The following is a 15,008-nucleotide window of genomic DNA, read 5'->3' as shown; positions in this document are numbered from 1 at the left end:
TAGAAAGACTAGTTACAATTCTCATCTCATCCTAAACAATGAACTTCTCATTTCTTATAAGTAAAAGTTAGAAATGAGTTTGAGCTCTTTATGACATAAAATATAAGTTGTTAATGCATCTGTTTTGCTTGAGTCTTACTCCTGCTGGAAAGCTATTTGATTTTATTTTTTATTTATTTATTTTTTTAGCTCAAACAATCAAAACCTTTTTTTAACTGCTTCAGCAGAGGCTAAAGATTGGGAAGGCAGAATAATTTTTCTTCCCACCAAGTGAAGGCAGTCTCTCTAAACTAGAGGTTAGCCCTAAGACTATACAGTGTAAAGCTTATTCTGCTGCTACTAATTATGTTTTCAGAAAACAACCCCAGTAAATTCTAATACTGTGTATAATCATTGTTCAGTCTCCTTTTTAGTTAAAAAATTTTTTTTCACTACCATTCTCCACTTCATAAATTTTTAATCTAATGTGTGAGTAACTGATTCTTTGTGTTTATTTAATTTAATTTAATTTAATTCTATTTTATTTTATTTTTGGTCAGAGACATTTCCTTTGATGAACCTATAAATCAATGTACATCAGAATCACAGTTAAAGAAATATAAATCTTTATAAGAATCACACTTAAAGAAATATAAATCTTCCCAGAACTTATGATCACTTAAAATGTACATACCACTGAATATACTATGAATACTTCTAAACATTAAAGCCAGTTTTAACAATAAAAGTAGGCAATTTCCTCTGCATTTTCCCCCTCCCTGTAACAATTCCACACTATGATAAATTTAGATTTAGACTCTTTCCTAAAGAAAAACATGCAATTACTAGCTAAGGACATAAACTGAACCCAATCCCTTTATGAGAATTTGGCTTGAATTCATTTAGATAATCACTTACCTAACGGGGTCCTTGGGCAGTGGTCCTCAAATTTCAGAGAGCAAAGAAGGAGCCAGGGTACAAATTCAAACATGGAACCTAAGGCCCAGGCCAGAGAGATTACCTGATTCTGAAATCCCCCAAACAAATATTTGTAATTAGCATGGCATACTTTTGAGGAAGGATCATGCTAGGAAATTGAGACAAAAGATGGATTGTTTTGATAGGGCTAGTGAGTGACCTGGATTTCAACGCATTTGACAGCCTGGATGGGGCACAGCAGGGATAGACCCAGTAATTCAATAAATAGCACAGGGAAGCAGCAAAAGGGAGAAAGTTTGGCTCAGTCTCAGCGGCAACTAACTAGAAAGCTCAGCACTTTGCTTTCCTCCTTGCTTTCCCAGTGAAATATATATCCCAAAATAAAGTTTAAACAGGATACAACATTATACCCGGACTGGAACTGAAAAATGTTAATTGGTAGCTGGATGCTTGTTACAGCCTCTGCAGCAGGAGGTCCAGTTAGGAAGAGCCTAAAAAGGCATCTCACTCTACTCCATTCTACATCTCCTTCAAAAAAGAAAAAAAAGACCCTGAGGTAACCCCTCCACTACTGGCTTCCATTGCTAATTCTCTTTCAAGGCAGTTCTCTCTCAATAATAAAATGTTCATGGCCAGAAGTGGAAGGTGAAGCCAAGAGGAGCAATGCATACTACTCTGTGAAGTCAGCAACAGGAGGCGCGGGAACAGAATGAGCCCTCAGAGGATTACAGTCTCACCACTACCACTTTCCCTGCAAAAACTCGAAAAACTATAAACTTTTTCAAATCACACAGAAACAGTCCCCCTTGTTATAGACACAGGGCTGAAAAATTAAACAATAGCAAAGGAAGACCTCTTCTGAGTACAGAAAGATTTATCATTCAGAAATCTTGTTGTATCTTTCCAACACTCGCTCTCCTACCTCACATGTAGATGAAGAGTCCTTCAGCACCTAGAGGTAGTGAGAGTGACGCAGAGGGCTTGCTCACTCTGACAAGAGTGAACAATACCATCCCTACCCAAGTCCCTCTGCCGTCAATTTTTAAGAAAATCAAAAACATCAGTAACAGTGTGGGACCAAGACGATGCTCTTCAACCATAAGAAAGACGAACACCACCATATAGAGGAAGAGAGAAAGCTTGCTTCTGTAGTGGGCTTACCCTGGGAATCAGGAGAAAAACTTGGAAATTATCTACTTTACATTCCCAACTGAAAAAGACAAACGGAAAAGAAAAACACAGCCTCTAAAAGCAAGAGATGAGGTGGGAAACAACAGCTGAGAGTAAAAAAGAAACTGGATAAGAAAAAACTGGAAGGGAATTCAAATATATAATAAGAGTAAAGATTTAAATTCTATATGAGAAGCAATAGAAGTACAGAAGCTGGAAAAAATCTAATTAGTATTTTAGCACATACATGTGAGATGTGCTCCAAACACAAAAGAAAAAAGACCAAGATGAAAACAAAGCATATTGATTGATAGGAAGGACAAAGAATACAAATCCAATTCTACAAATAACTGGCATTTCTGAACTGAAATAATAAGCAAACATACCATTGAAAAATTATTCCTGAGCTGGTGGAAAAAAAAAAAAAAGACCAAACATAATTACTCCTCTAAATTGAGAGGATTCACTTTGTTTCTGAGAAAACTATTGGAAAAAACAATGACAACAACAACTATGCCTAGAAGTATCCTAGTAGAGTATCTTAATTTAAAAAAGAAAACAAACGGGGCGCCTGGGTGGCTCAGTGGTTGAGCCGCTGCCTTCGGCTCGGGTCGTGGTCTCTGGGTCCTGGGATCGAGTCCCGCTTCCTCCTCTCTCTCTCTCTGCCTGCCTCTGTGCCTACTTGTGATTTCTCTCTGTCAAATAAATAAATAAATAATCTTTTAAAAATAAATAAATAAATAAGAAAACAAACAAACAAAGATACAGGCAGAAAAGAAGAGTTTACCTACAAAGGAACAAAAATCTGCGTAGCCTCTACCATCTCCTTCATAGACCACCAAAAGTCAATAGAGGAATGTCTAAATATCTGAGAATTTCTGATTTACAAGCCTGTATCTTAGCATCTACAACAAAGTTAAGCACACTATAAACATTAAATAAAAGTTGTAATCAGTAAAAGAAAAATTAAAAATTTTAAGTGTGTTTATTTTATATCTCTCTACCTCTCTATAGTACATTTCTTCAATTGAACTTCCAAGCTTATTCACCAATTGGTCTTTCCCCATCCAGACAACAGATTTATGTGACATCTCCCTGCTGAGCAGAGAGCCTCATGTGGGGCTCGATCCCAGGACCCAGGGATCAGGGCCTGAGCTGAAGGCAGAGGCTTAACCCACTGAACCACCCAGGCGCCCCATGAGTATAATTATTTTTATAATATTACCATACTTTTATATAAAACAAGACTTCTCTGCAAGCACATAAGTGAAGCTGTTCCACCACTGCTGATGATTTAAACTGATCCACCAACTCTCTTGTCATTTTGGGTGTCTTTTTAAGATTTATTATTTTGAGAGAGACAGAGCAGGAGCCGGAGGGGCAAATGGAGAGAGAGAGAATCTGAAGTGCACTCTGTGCTGAGCAGAAAACCTGATATGGGGCTCAATCCCAGGACCCCGAGATCAGGACCTGAGCCAAAACCAAGAGTTGGACGCCTTACCAGCTGTGCCACCCAGCGCCCCTCTCGTTACTTTTGAATAGTGAGTGTGACTTGATAATTCCCATCTCCATGTATGCTAATTAGGCCAGAACCAAGAACTGATCATGTATGAGTCTGGCCAAAGTTATTCAACAAATAAGAAGATACAATTGCACCCAAAACCATAAGATACCTTGGAATAAACCTAACCAAAGAGGCAAAGAATCTGTACTCAAAAAACTATAAAGTATTCATGAAAGAAATTGAGGAAGACACAAAGAAATGGGAAAATGTTCCATGCTCATGGACTAGAAGGACAAATATTGTGAAAATGTCTGTGCTACCTAAAGCAATCTACATGTTTAATGCAATCCCTATCAAAATGCCACCATTTTTTTTCAAAGAAAGAAAACAAATAATTTTAAAATTTGTATGGAATCAGAAAAGACCCTGAATAGCCAGAAGAATGTTGAAAAGAAAGCCAATGTTGGTGGCATCACAATTCCAGACTTAAAGCTCTATTACAAAGCTGTCATCATCAAGACAGTATGGTACTGACACAAAAAGAGACACATAAATCAATGGAACAGAATAGAGAGCCCAGGAATAGACCCTCAACTCTATGGTCAACTAATCTTCAACAAAGCAGGAAAGAGTGTCCAATGGAAAAAAGACAGTCTCTTCAACAAATGGTGTTGGGAAAATTGGACAGTGACATGCAGAAGAATGAAACTGGACCATTTCCTTACACCACACACAAAAATAGACTCAAAATGGATGAAAGACCTCAATGTGAGACAGGAATCCATCAAAAAATTTGAGGAGAACACAGGTAGCAACCTCTTTGACCTTAGCCACAGCAACTTCTTCCTAGAAACAGTGCCAAAGGCAAGGGAAGCAAGGGCAAAAATGAACTATTGGGACTTCATCAAGATCAAAAGCTTTTGCACAACAAAGAAAACAATTAACAAAGCCAAAAGACAACCAACAGAATGGGAGCAGATATTCACAAATGAAATGTCAGATAAAGGGCTAGCATCCAAAATCTATACAGAACTTATCAAACTCAACACCCAAAAATCAGATAATCACATCAAAAAATGGGCAGAAGACATGAACAGACATTTCTGCAAAGAACACATCCAAAAGACCAAGAGACACATGAAAAAGCACTCAACATCATTCATCATCAGGGAAATACAAATCAAAACCACAATGAGATACCACCTCATACCACCAGTCAGAATGGCTAAAATGAGCACGACAGGAAACGACAGATGGTGGTAAGGATGCGGAGAAAGGGGAACCCTCCTACATTGTTGGTGGGAATGCAAGCTTGTGCAACCACTCTGGAAAACAGTATGGAGGTTCCTCAAAAAATTGAAAATAGAGTTACCCTAGGACCCAGCAATCATACTACTGGGTATTTATCTTAAAGATACAAATGTAGTGATCCAAAGGGGCACGTGCACCCAAATGTTTATAGCAGCAATGTCCACAGTAGAACCTAGATGTCCATCAACAGATGAATGGATAAAGAAGATGTGGTGTGTGTGTATATATATATGTATATACATGTATATATATATATACTCTTGTGTATATATATATATATATATACATATATATGTATATGGTGGTGGTGGTGGTGTGTGTGTGAAAAAATATATATATATATAATAGAATACTATGCAGCCATCAAAAGAAATGAAATCTTGCCATTTGTGACAACATGGATGGAACTAGAGGGTATTATGCTGAGCGAAGTAAGTCAATCAGAGCAAGACAAATATCATATGATCTCCCTGATATGAGGACTTTGAGAGGCAGATGGGGGTTTTAGGGGGTAGGGAAAGAAAAAATGAAACAAGATGGGATGGGGAAGGAGACAAACCATTAAAGACTCTTAATCTTACAAAACAAACTGAGGGCTGCTGGGGGGAGGGTAGGCGTGGAGAGGGTGTTGATGTCATGGACATTGGGAAGGGTAGGTGAAATGGTGAGTGCTGTAAAGTGTGTAAGCCTGACGATTCACAGACCTGTACAACTGGGGCAAATAATACATTACATGTTAATAAAAATAATTAATACAAAATTTCTTTAAAATAAAATACCCCCCCAAAAAGAAGATACAGAAAAAATCAGCACTGTATCAGAAGCTACACTCAGTGCTCCTCTGAAAATAGATAGTGATGCATTTTTAAAATATACTACCAAGTGCCATTAAAAAAAAAATAGTAGTTGGACATTTTTTAATGAAAGAGACATTCCCCTTTTTTCTCTTGCAAAGTCTTCATTAACAACTAGATTAATGCTCTGTCTTATTTCCACAAGCTTTCATTACATTCACTTGGCACCTACAATATCTTAACCATTTGCTGTGTGTATGTATCCTCACAGGAAGGAATGTCAAATTATTTCCTGGGAAAATCAGAGAAGACTCTAAAAGAGGGAGTCTGAAAGAGTTGAATTCACTTCTTTAAGGACTTATATGTGAGTAAAGGCTTACCAAGTAGAGACAAAGCCATGCCGAAAAGATGGAAGAGCTTCTCAACACAGGGCCTGAAAAGTTTGCTAAGCTTTAAAAATAAAATGGCAATACTTGAGTATAAGGTGGGTAGTAAAGTACAGGCAGATATGGTCCAATGGTTCCCAACATTAGGAGGGATCATTCTCAAAGGGGTTATTTGGAAATGGGTGAGATCACAGTAGGCTGTCACAAAGAGGAGGGGTTATAATTTGCTACTGCAGTTTAGTGCTCAGGGGCCAGATACAATGAGCACCCTACAATGTATGAGATGGCCCATCAAAATGCCAGTTGAGCCCCCTTTAAAAAACACTGGGAAGTAGGTTAAAACTTAACAAAGTCTAGGGCGCCTGGGTGGCTTAGTTGATAAGCATCTGCCTTCAGCTCATGCCATGATCCCATAGTCCTCGGATTGAGCCCTGCATGCAGCTCCCTGTCAGTGGAGAGCCTGCTTCTCCCTCTCCCCCTGCTTGTGTTCCCTCCCTGTCTCTCTCTCTCTCTCTCTGTCAAATAAGTATTAAAACAAAACAAAACAAAACAAAAACCTTAACAAAGTCTAGAAAACTTAACCATAAGGTTTCTTAGCATAACTTTGATATCTGAAATCCCAACCTACATTTGACTCGATATATACTGACATCCAAGGAAGCTATGTTTTTCCTGAGAAGTGGTATGTATGCTTCTTTCTTTCCTTTTGCCACCAAGAAGCTGAGAATTTAGCCTATGGAGAGGCCGGCGATTTGGATGAAGGAAAGCTGTTTACTGATAAACCTAAAACTCTTGAAAAATTCCATTTAAAGCAGTGGGCAGTAAGAATACATTGTAGGTCCTTGAGCTAGATAAAGACGCTTTTTAAAAGTTTTCTCTGAAGGCTATTAAATGAGAGCGATATGAAATAACCCTAACCTCAAAGCTAAACTTATATTAGTAAGTACTCTTCCTGGATTCTGTAAACCTATGAGATCAGCAATTCAATGCCTGAGGTACCAGGTTCTTTAGAGGTGACTCTTGGTTTTGCAGTTTTCAGCAACTTCTCCCTAACCTGGATGCTTTTAGGTAGTTTATTCTCCATTCCCCTACTTTCCAGTAGTTTCATACTGTCTGCTAAGTATGTTAGCAGTCTGCTAAGCCCCTAAAGACATTCGTTTTCAACACATAATCACTAAATAATCTCTACAGCACCTTGTTGTTGTTATGGTTCCAGACTATGTTTATGATTCAAACACTGCCTCCAGGGTCCCAAACACATCAAGATATTAATAATCTAATCAAACCCAGACTTACACAATCTACTTATGTAAACTTTACCTGACATATTTTTCCTAAAGTGTTGCTTATTTTTCTCAGAAATTTATAAGCATTGGGAACTATCAATTTATAATTTGTCATAAAATATTATGCCCAACTTGATTGCTTCGTGATATAGCAGTGTTTCAGTTAATATTAAATAAAGGGGTAAAGGAAGTGGCGATGGGAGAAGGTAAGGAGAAATAATCTTATAATAGTCTATCTATATCCTAATGAATCCATTGTAGAACTAGAAACTATTTCCACTAACTTCAATTAAAATACCAGTAATGATTTTTAATCCTTGTAATTATAATGCCTTAATTCGAATTTCTCAATGCTCAACATTTACTTTTTGATTAAATTTTCATTTTGTACATGTTTCCTTTTGTCCATATTTGACTCTTCAGAAGCAAGAAGTTAAGGATTCTACTTGAGGTCCTCTAATGTGGCTGAATACTATAAAGGGCCTGTTTTCCAATTCTAAAAAGTACAAACTTAAGCTTTTGCCACTAAAGAGTAAGGCCCCTGTTAAACTGTAATTTTTTTAAGTTATAAACATAATTCTCTCAAAGTGAGCCTGTGGCAAAGATTTACTGAACTCATGATGGAGTAAGCTGAATGGTAAAAATTATAAAAATCTTGGAAAAAATTATAAAAAATTATAAAAATCTTGGAAAAAGCCACAATCTTCAGGAGTGGGTTTTTTTGTTGTTGTTGTTTTTTTTTCCTCCCAGTCTGAAATAATTTGCATCTCCATTACACACACACAGGAAAAAGAAAGAGCTGGGCCTGGGCCCTAATCAGTACTATGTCAAGCAAGAGTACAGTCCCCTAGATAATTAATTCAGCCTCAGGTGGGCCTCTTAGGCAAGGTTACATTCTGAGCTATTCTTTTGCTTTTCCTAGATGTTTATAAATTTTTGTCGTTATAAATGTTTCTATGAATCAGTTAACTACCCCCAATGCATGATATCACATACTATGAGTGGAAATGTTATTTGGAAGACGAAAAATTGTTGGCTAAAAATATTAACTTCCTCCCCCAGATACTTAATGAATCTGAAACCCCTTCAACTTAAGTGGAACTTGGCCACTGGAATCACGAGCAACTTGATACCCTTTGTTGCAATGTTACACAGACAGACCTGCTACCCCTGCGCTGGTCTAAAACAGGGCAGTGACTACCCACGTTTGCGTGAGCGCTCAGTCGTGGCCCGAGTGCCGGTCACGCGGGGCGCGAGCCTTCCTTCCCCCTGCCACCCACTCCCTACTCTCTCGCTCCACGACCGCCGGGATTCGGCCTACATTTCACTGGCGAGAACCCCGTTTCCCACTCTTTTGTTAGGGCTGGGCTGTTCGCCGCGTACCCGCACCCGCCCTTCCTCACCATCCCAGGAGTGGGGTGAGGACCGTGCGGGAAGCACAGCCGGGGAAAGAGGTCAGCAAAGGCTGTGGGAATACTCACCCCGCTCCGCTCGGCCCCTGACCCCGCCGCCCAGCCTAGCGCAGGCGGGGCAACGGGGCGGGGGGGGGGGCGGGGAGCCGGGGTGAGGTGCCCAACGCTCTGTCAGCTGCCGGCCGGCCGGCAGCCCCAGGGAGGAGAGTTATAGGCTCTCAGGGGCCACGGAGATGACAGCAGAGGAGCGGAGGGAACGCGCAAAGAAGCCCTGCAGGAGAGAGACCGAAACCTCCCTCACCCACTGCCGCCGAAGCGACCGAATCAGAGCATGCGCACAAGCTTCTCCCGCGCACCACGGGGCCAGGCTCATGCGGGGGGGGGGGCAGACGTCGCGGGCCGCGCACGCAGAACCCGGGCCAGGGGGCGTGACCTTCCCGCTGCCCTGGACCAGTGAGCCGAGTCTCCGCCCCTCGTCTCCCCGGCCCCAGGAACTGAACGTGGGCTGTGCGCTCTGAGTGCACAAAGGCGGCCCATTAGGGAGGTGTGGTAGGCAAGCCGAAACCTGGGAGAGGGGGGGTGCCAGCAGTTTTAACGGTCGCTGCACCCTTTCTTCCAACAGATAGCCAGATATCTGCAAAATAAATGAGTAAGGCTAGAGCAAAAACCTTCTCCGAGGTTGGAGATCCAAGCCGGCCAAAGCGCACACACGCACACACAGTAAAACTATTGTAAGCACCACGACAATTAAGCACAAACACGACTACCTCCTTCAAAACGGAAGGACCGAGGTAGAAGTTAGCATTTCGAGAATTACAATAGAACCATCTGTGGCACATAGCTCAGGAAAAAAAAAAAAGAAAGAAAAGAAAGAAAGAAAAGAAAAAGAAAAAAAAAACGAAAAAAACCCCAAGCAGAAGAATTAAAATGGGGGGGGGGGGCGGTGGGATAAAGAAAAGACCACAGAAACATGTAGGAGTAACATGGGTGATGGAACTGAAATACTGAAATACAACAGCAGACATCTGAGGGAAAACTAACATCTGCTCCTTTTATCACAACAGAATTACATTTGTGTGAAAAGAAAAAAGTAAACACAGGCAAAGAAGTGAAAGGAAAACCTGCCTTCAAACATTACAGGGCACGGTTATGATCTCGTACCACAGTTATGTAAGATGTGACCATTGGAGAAAGCTAGGCGATGGGTACACAAGATTTTGTACTATTTTTGTGGTTTCTTGTGAGGCTACGATTATTTCAAAATAAAAAGTTCTTAAAAAGGGACAGAACACTGATGAATGGTGACCAGGGAATGGGGTTGACTAAAAAAGAGCTTGAGAAAATTTGGGGGAGGTGGGTAATGCAACTGTCCGATACTTTCAGGGTGTTAGTGATTACACGGTTGTTTGGTTTGCCAGAACTCATAAAAAGGATAGATTTTACTGCATGTAAAATAAAACTCAATTTTAAAAGAGATACTGCTAGGAGTGCCTTTGTGGCTCAGTTGGTTAAGTGTCTGCCTTCAGATCTCAAGAGTTCTGGGATTGAGGACCCCCCCACCCCAGTGCTTGTCATCATTAGGCTCCCTGCTCAGTGCGGGGTCAGTTTCTCCCTCTCCCTCTCATCCTCCTTCCAGCTTGTGTTCTCTTCCTCTGTCTCAAATAAATAGATAAAATCTTAAGGGAAAAAAAAAGGATACTGCTAGTAAATGAATTTCCTAACATTTGCGCAACTATGGATATAAATGAACTAGATAGCTGCCATTTGAAAGTATTCACTTTTGGGGGGGGGGGTTGGTACAGGGCAGTGAGTTCTGACTGATGAAGTTCTAGAACCTAGGTGAGGTTTGGTGGGCTGAGGTCCGGAGCCGATGACCAAGAAAGAATTCTTGAGACATCTTTGGTGCAAAATGGTGGTTTATTAAAGCACGGGGACAGGACCCGTGGGCAGGAAGAGCTGCTGCCCCGGGTTGTGAGGGATGGCAGGTTATGTACCCTGCTGTTGGGGGAAGGTGAGGGGAAGGGAGGTGTCAGTGGAGTTTTCATATGCTAAAGAGGGCCTACAAGGTGCCAGGATGTTCCAGGCCTGCCGGAGGCCTTGCCCTTGCTGCTGGATCAATGTTGTCTTTAGACCAGCCATTAACATTAACATAGACCAGCCATTAACATTGGGAGACTTTTTGGTGGGGTCTCACAATCCTGCTATCAATCGTCTTTGTTAGTGAGATTTAGGACATTTGTAAGCCAAGGGAGACTCCTGTCTAGCAGGATTGTGAGCTCTGCAAGTTAACTATTTGCTTATTGTTCATGGCAGTCAGGGCTGCCTGAGGGATGCTACACTCATGGAGGGGAAAGGGTGAAGAGGGGGTGCAAGGCGCCAGCTCCTGCTTTGTCCTCAGCCAGCCTCCTGCTCCCTCATCATGACTGAGAACTTTAGTGGATGGATGTTTCCTTCAACTTTAAGCAGTTATTCAAAAAACAGAACTTTCACATACAAAAATAAGAATATTGCTTGGCATTGTATTCAGCAATCTAGAAACACTTTCATGCATCAACAATATCATGTTAACAAAAAAGGGGGGGTTTGGGGGGGTTGGGGTTTTGTTTTGTTTTGTTTTTTTTGTTTGTTTGTTTGTTTGGTTGGTTGGTTTTTTGTTTTGCACTTGAGATGATTTTAAGTTTTGTAATTCACCTGCCAACACCAAAGAAACAAAACAAAATAAATCAGGTAACTTCCATATACTTCCTTTCATCATATCACTTGTGGAAAGGAATAGTACTGACCTATTTATATTTATGTTATGTTTATGGCCCCTACAACACTACAAAGTGCTTTAGGGCAGGGTCTGTCATGATTGCATAGGCAGTCTCTTGCAGAGTTCGTCACTAGTAATAAGTATTTGTTGAATAAAACAATGAGTTAATCACAAAAAGAGAAGGAAACTAAAATTTATTGAGAACCCACTATAAGCCAGAAGCTTAGTTTAGTTTAGTCAACCATATGATAACCACACAAGATACCCATTTTATAGATATGAAAACTAAGACTAATGATTGTTGGGCTGGCAGGAAGGGCTACTAAAGATGGCGAAAGTTCCCGCCACAAGACCTGAGCTCGGACAGGAGAACAAAGGCCCAAGCAGGAATCTGAGACCCCCGCCCGGGGCTCCTGTGGACCAATGGGAATCCGATGAGCGTCGGGATATCCAAATAAGGGAAACTTGCCAAAAGACCCCTGAGCTTTCCCCAAGACCCCTTAAAAGCCCCCTCCTCCCCGCCTTGGGCGCGACTTCCCCCACTCTGCTTTCCAGAGTTGCGGAACCTCGCCCGAGGGTGCCCACCTCCTCCCGGTGCAACTTTCTCGGCTCCCCTTCACCTGGGCCCTGAAACTTCACCGGAGAGAACTTTTAATAAACCTTGCCTTACACCCACTTCGCCTGGTGTGTTTATTTCGTCGGAAAACCTTACAATGATCAAATCCCCATTCCTTATTTCATTGGATTTCTCAGTTTCATTTGACATGTTGATCACATCTACGAAGTCTTGCTTCCTTTAGCTTCCATAAAACCACAGTCTCCTGATTTTCCCTCTAGCTCACTTGACCACTCCTTTACTTACCCTCACAGGAGTCTATTTGTCCATCGCAAATATAATATTAATTCACAATATTCTTTAGGTAGTACAGTCCAGGAATGGGACACAAGTCTAAAATTACTACTGGGTGGCTCAGTAGGTTGAGCATTCAACTCTTGGGTTTGGGCTCAGGTCATGATCTCAGGATCCTGAGATGGAGCTCTGGGTCAAGTCTGGCTCCGGGGCTGAGCAGAGTCTGCATGAAAATTGTCTGCCTCTCCGTCTACCCCTCCCTCCCATTCACATGCTCTTTCTAGAATAAAAGTAAATAAAAATCTTTTTTTTTAAGATTTTTATTTCTTTATTTGAGAGAAAGAAATAGCAAGTGAGTGGAGCACAAGCAGGAAGAGAGGGAGAGGGAGAGGCAGACTCCCCACTGAGCAGGGAGACCGGCATGAGGCTTGATCCCAGGATCCCAGGATCACAACCTGAGTTGAAGGCAGATGCCCAACTGACTACGCCAGCCAGGAACCCATACAAAAATCTTTAAAACTGTATGGTAAATGTCTTATTTTCTCAATCTTGTCAGTTCATATCAATTGTACATTTTCTTCCTGCTCATATCCCACAGGCCACACCAAGATACAAAGAAGGTGAGCTCAGTCAAACCTTGACAGAGTGAGATTATTTTAATTATTAAAAGGAAGAAGGGGAGAAAGGATACTGAGAAGGGATAGCTCTCTCTGCTGCAGCTTATAGTAGGCAGATCTCTTCCACCACCCTCCAGGAGGTCCTCAGGAAAAGATAAATTATATAAAAGAAAAAGTTATGGAGGTAATCTGATTGGATGGCTGAGATAAGAAACATAAACCTGTATGTACATAGCACTTACCTAAAAAAGTGGAGAAAAAATTTATAGTTGGCAAAACTATAGAAACAGTAAAAAGATCAGTGGTTGCCAGAGTCTGGGGGAAGGAATATAAAAAAGCATACAGCATTTTTAGGACTACAAAACTATCATTTTTGATACTGAAATGGTGGCTATATGACATTATATCTCAGTCAAAATCTAAAATCTACATAACACAAAGAATGAGTTCTGATATAAACCATAGACTTAGCAACAGTCTATCAATATTGGCTCATCAATTATATGTACCACATTAAGGCAAGATGTTAATAAAAGGGGAAACTGTGAATGGCATACATGAGAATTCTCTATAATCTGCTCAGTTTTTTATAAACAAAAATTTTCTTTCTTTTTTTTTAAAGATTTTATTTACTTATTTATTTATTTATTTATTTGACAGAGTTTACAAGTAGGCAGAGAGGCAGGCAGAGAGAGAGGGAGGAAACAGGCTTCCCGCTGAGCAGAGAGCCTCATGCGGGGCTGGATCCCAGGACCATGGGATCATGACCTGAGCTAAAGGCAGAAGCTTAACCCACTGAGCCACCCAGGCGCCCTGTAAACAAAAATTTTCTAAGAAATAAAAAAAGTTTATTAATTTTTTTAACAACACTGAAAAAATCCAATAGTCCATATCAAAAAATGGGGTTTTAGGAAATCAAGAATCATCACAGGGTGATTTAGGGTGATTTAGGGTGATTCAAACTGTCCATCATGCCACTTCTTATTTGTTACTTTTAGTACACCTGCAGTACAGACCTATTTTTTGTTTTTTATTTTTATTATCAACCTTTTTTTTTTTTATAGATTTTATTTATTTTATTTGACAGAGAGAGAGATCACAAGTAGGCAGAGAGGCAGGCAGAGACAGAGGGGGAAGCAGGCTCCCTGCTGAGCAGAGAGCCCGATGCGGGGCTCGATCCCAGGACCCTGAGATCATGGCCTGAGCCGAAGGCAGCGGCTTAATCCACTGAGCCACCCAGGCACCCCTTATTATCAACCTTTTTAAAGGTAATTTACATAAAATAAAATGCTCCCATTTTGAGTCTACAGTTCAGTACATTTTGACAAATAGATACACCCATGTAACCATTACTACAATCAAAATTTAGAACATGTCTGGGCGCCTGGGTACCTTAGTCAGTTAAATGTCTGCTTTCTGCTCAGGTCATGATCCCAGGGTCCTGGGATTGAGCTCCACATCGGGCTCCCTGCTCAGTGGAGAGCCTGCTTTTCCTTCTCCCTCTGCTGCTCCCCCTGCTTATGTGTGCATTCTCTCTCTCTGTGTCAAATAAAATCTTTAAAAAATATATATATTTACTTATGTTTAATATATATATATTTATTTTTTAAATATATATAAATATGAATATATATATATATAAATCTAGAACGTGTCTATCATCTCAAAAAGTGGCCTACTTCCCCTCTATAGGTGACTACTTTCTCCACCCTCAGACCCTCAGCAACCACTAATTTCCTCTAGATTAGTCACTCTATCTTTGCCGATTCTAAAAAATGATATCGTACAGTACATACAGTACATATGTGCATATGTGTCTGACTTCTTTTACTGAGTGTGTTCCTGAGGTTCATTGATGCATTTATCAGTAATTAGTTCCTTTTTAGTGCTGCTTAGTCCTCAACTGCATGAATATACCATAGTTTGTATATCCATTCATCTGGGAAGGACAGTTAGGTTGTTTCAGCTTCTGGCTATTGTAAATGAAGTTGCTGTAAATAATCAT

The 15,008-nt window shown here is 40.7% G+C and overlaps 1 protein-coding gene across 6 annotated transcripts in view; it reads right to left on the bottom strand.

The window, feature by feature from the left end:
* Nucleotides 1-15,008, bottom strand: part of ATG10 (autophagy related 10) — a 309,264-nt gene that overhangs the window by 212,624 nt on the left and 81,632 nt on the right. For 4 of the 6 annotated variants that reach the window (XM_059418180.1, XM_059418177.1, XM_059418181.1 and 1 more), the window contains exons 1-2: nucleotides 8,851-9,106; nucleotides 898-1,006 (exon numbers count right to left, since the gene is read on the bottom strand). The exons of 1 other annotated variant lie outside the window; for it this stretch is intronic. The gene's annotated coding sequence lies outside the window, so the exon portion shown is untranslated. Of the gene's footprint in view, nucleotides 1-897; nucleotides 1,007-8,850; nucleotides 9,107-15,008 lie in introns of those variants that run through there. One more of the 6 variants, XM_059418178.1, reaches the window with a different exon arrangement.

The sequence above is a fragment of the Mustela nigripes genome, chromosome 12 (genome assembly GCF_022355385.1).
Source record: "Mustela nigripes isolate SB6536 chromosome 12, MUSNIG.SB6536, whole genome shotgun sequence".
Classification (NCBI taxonomy): Eukaryota; Metazoa; Chordata; class Mammalia; order Carnivora; family Mustelidae; genus Mustela; species Mustela nigripes.
Note: the sequence above shows the minus strand (reverse complement) of the source record. Positions and strands in the feature narration are given on the sequence as shown.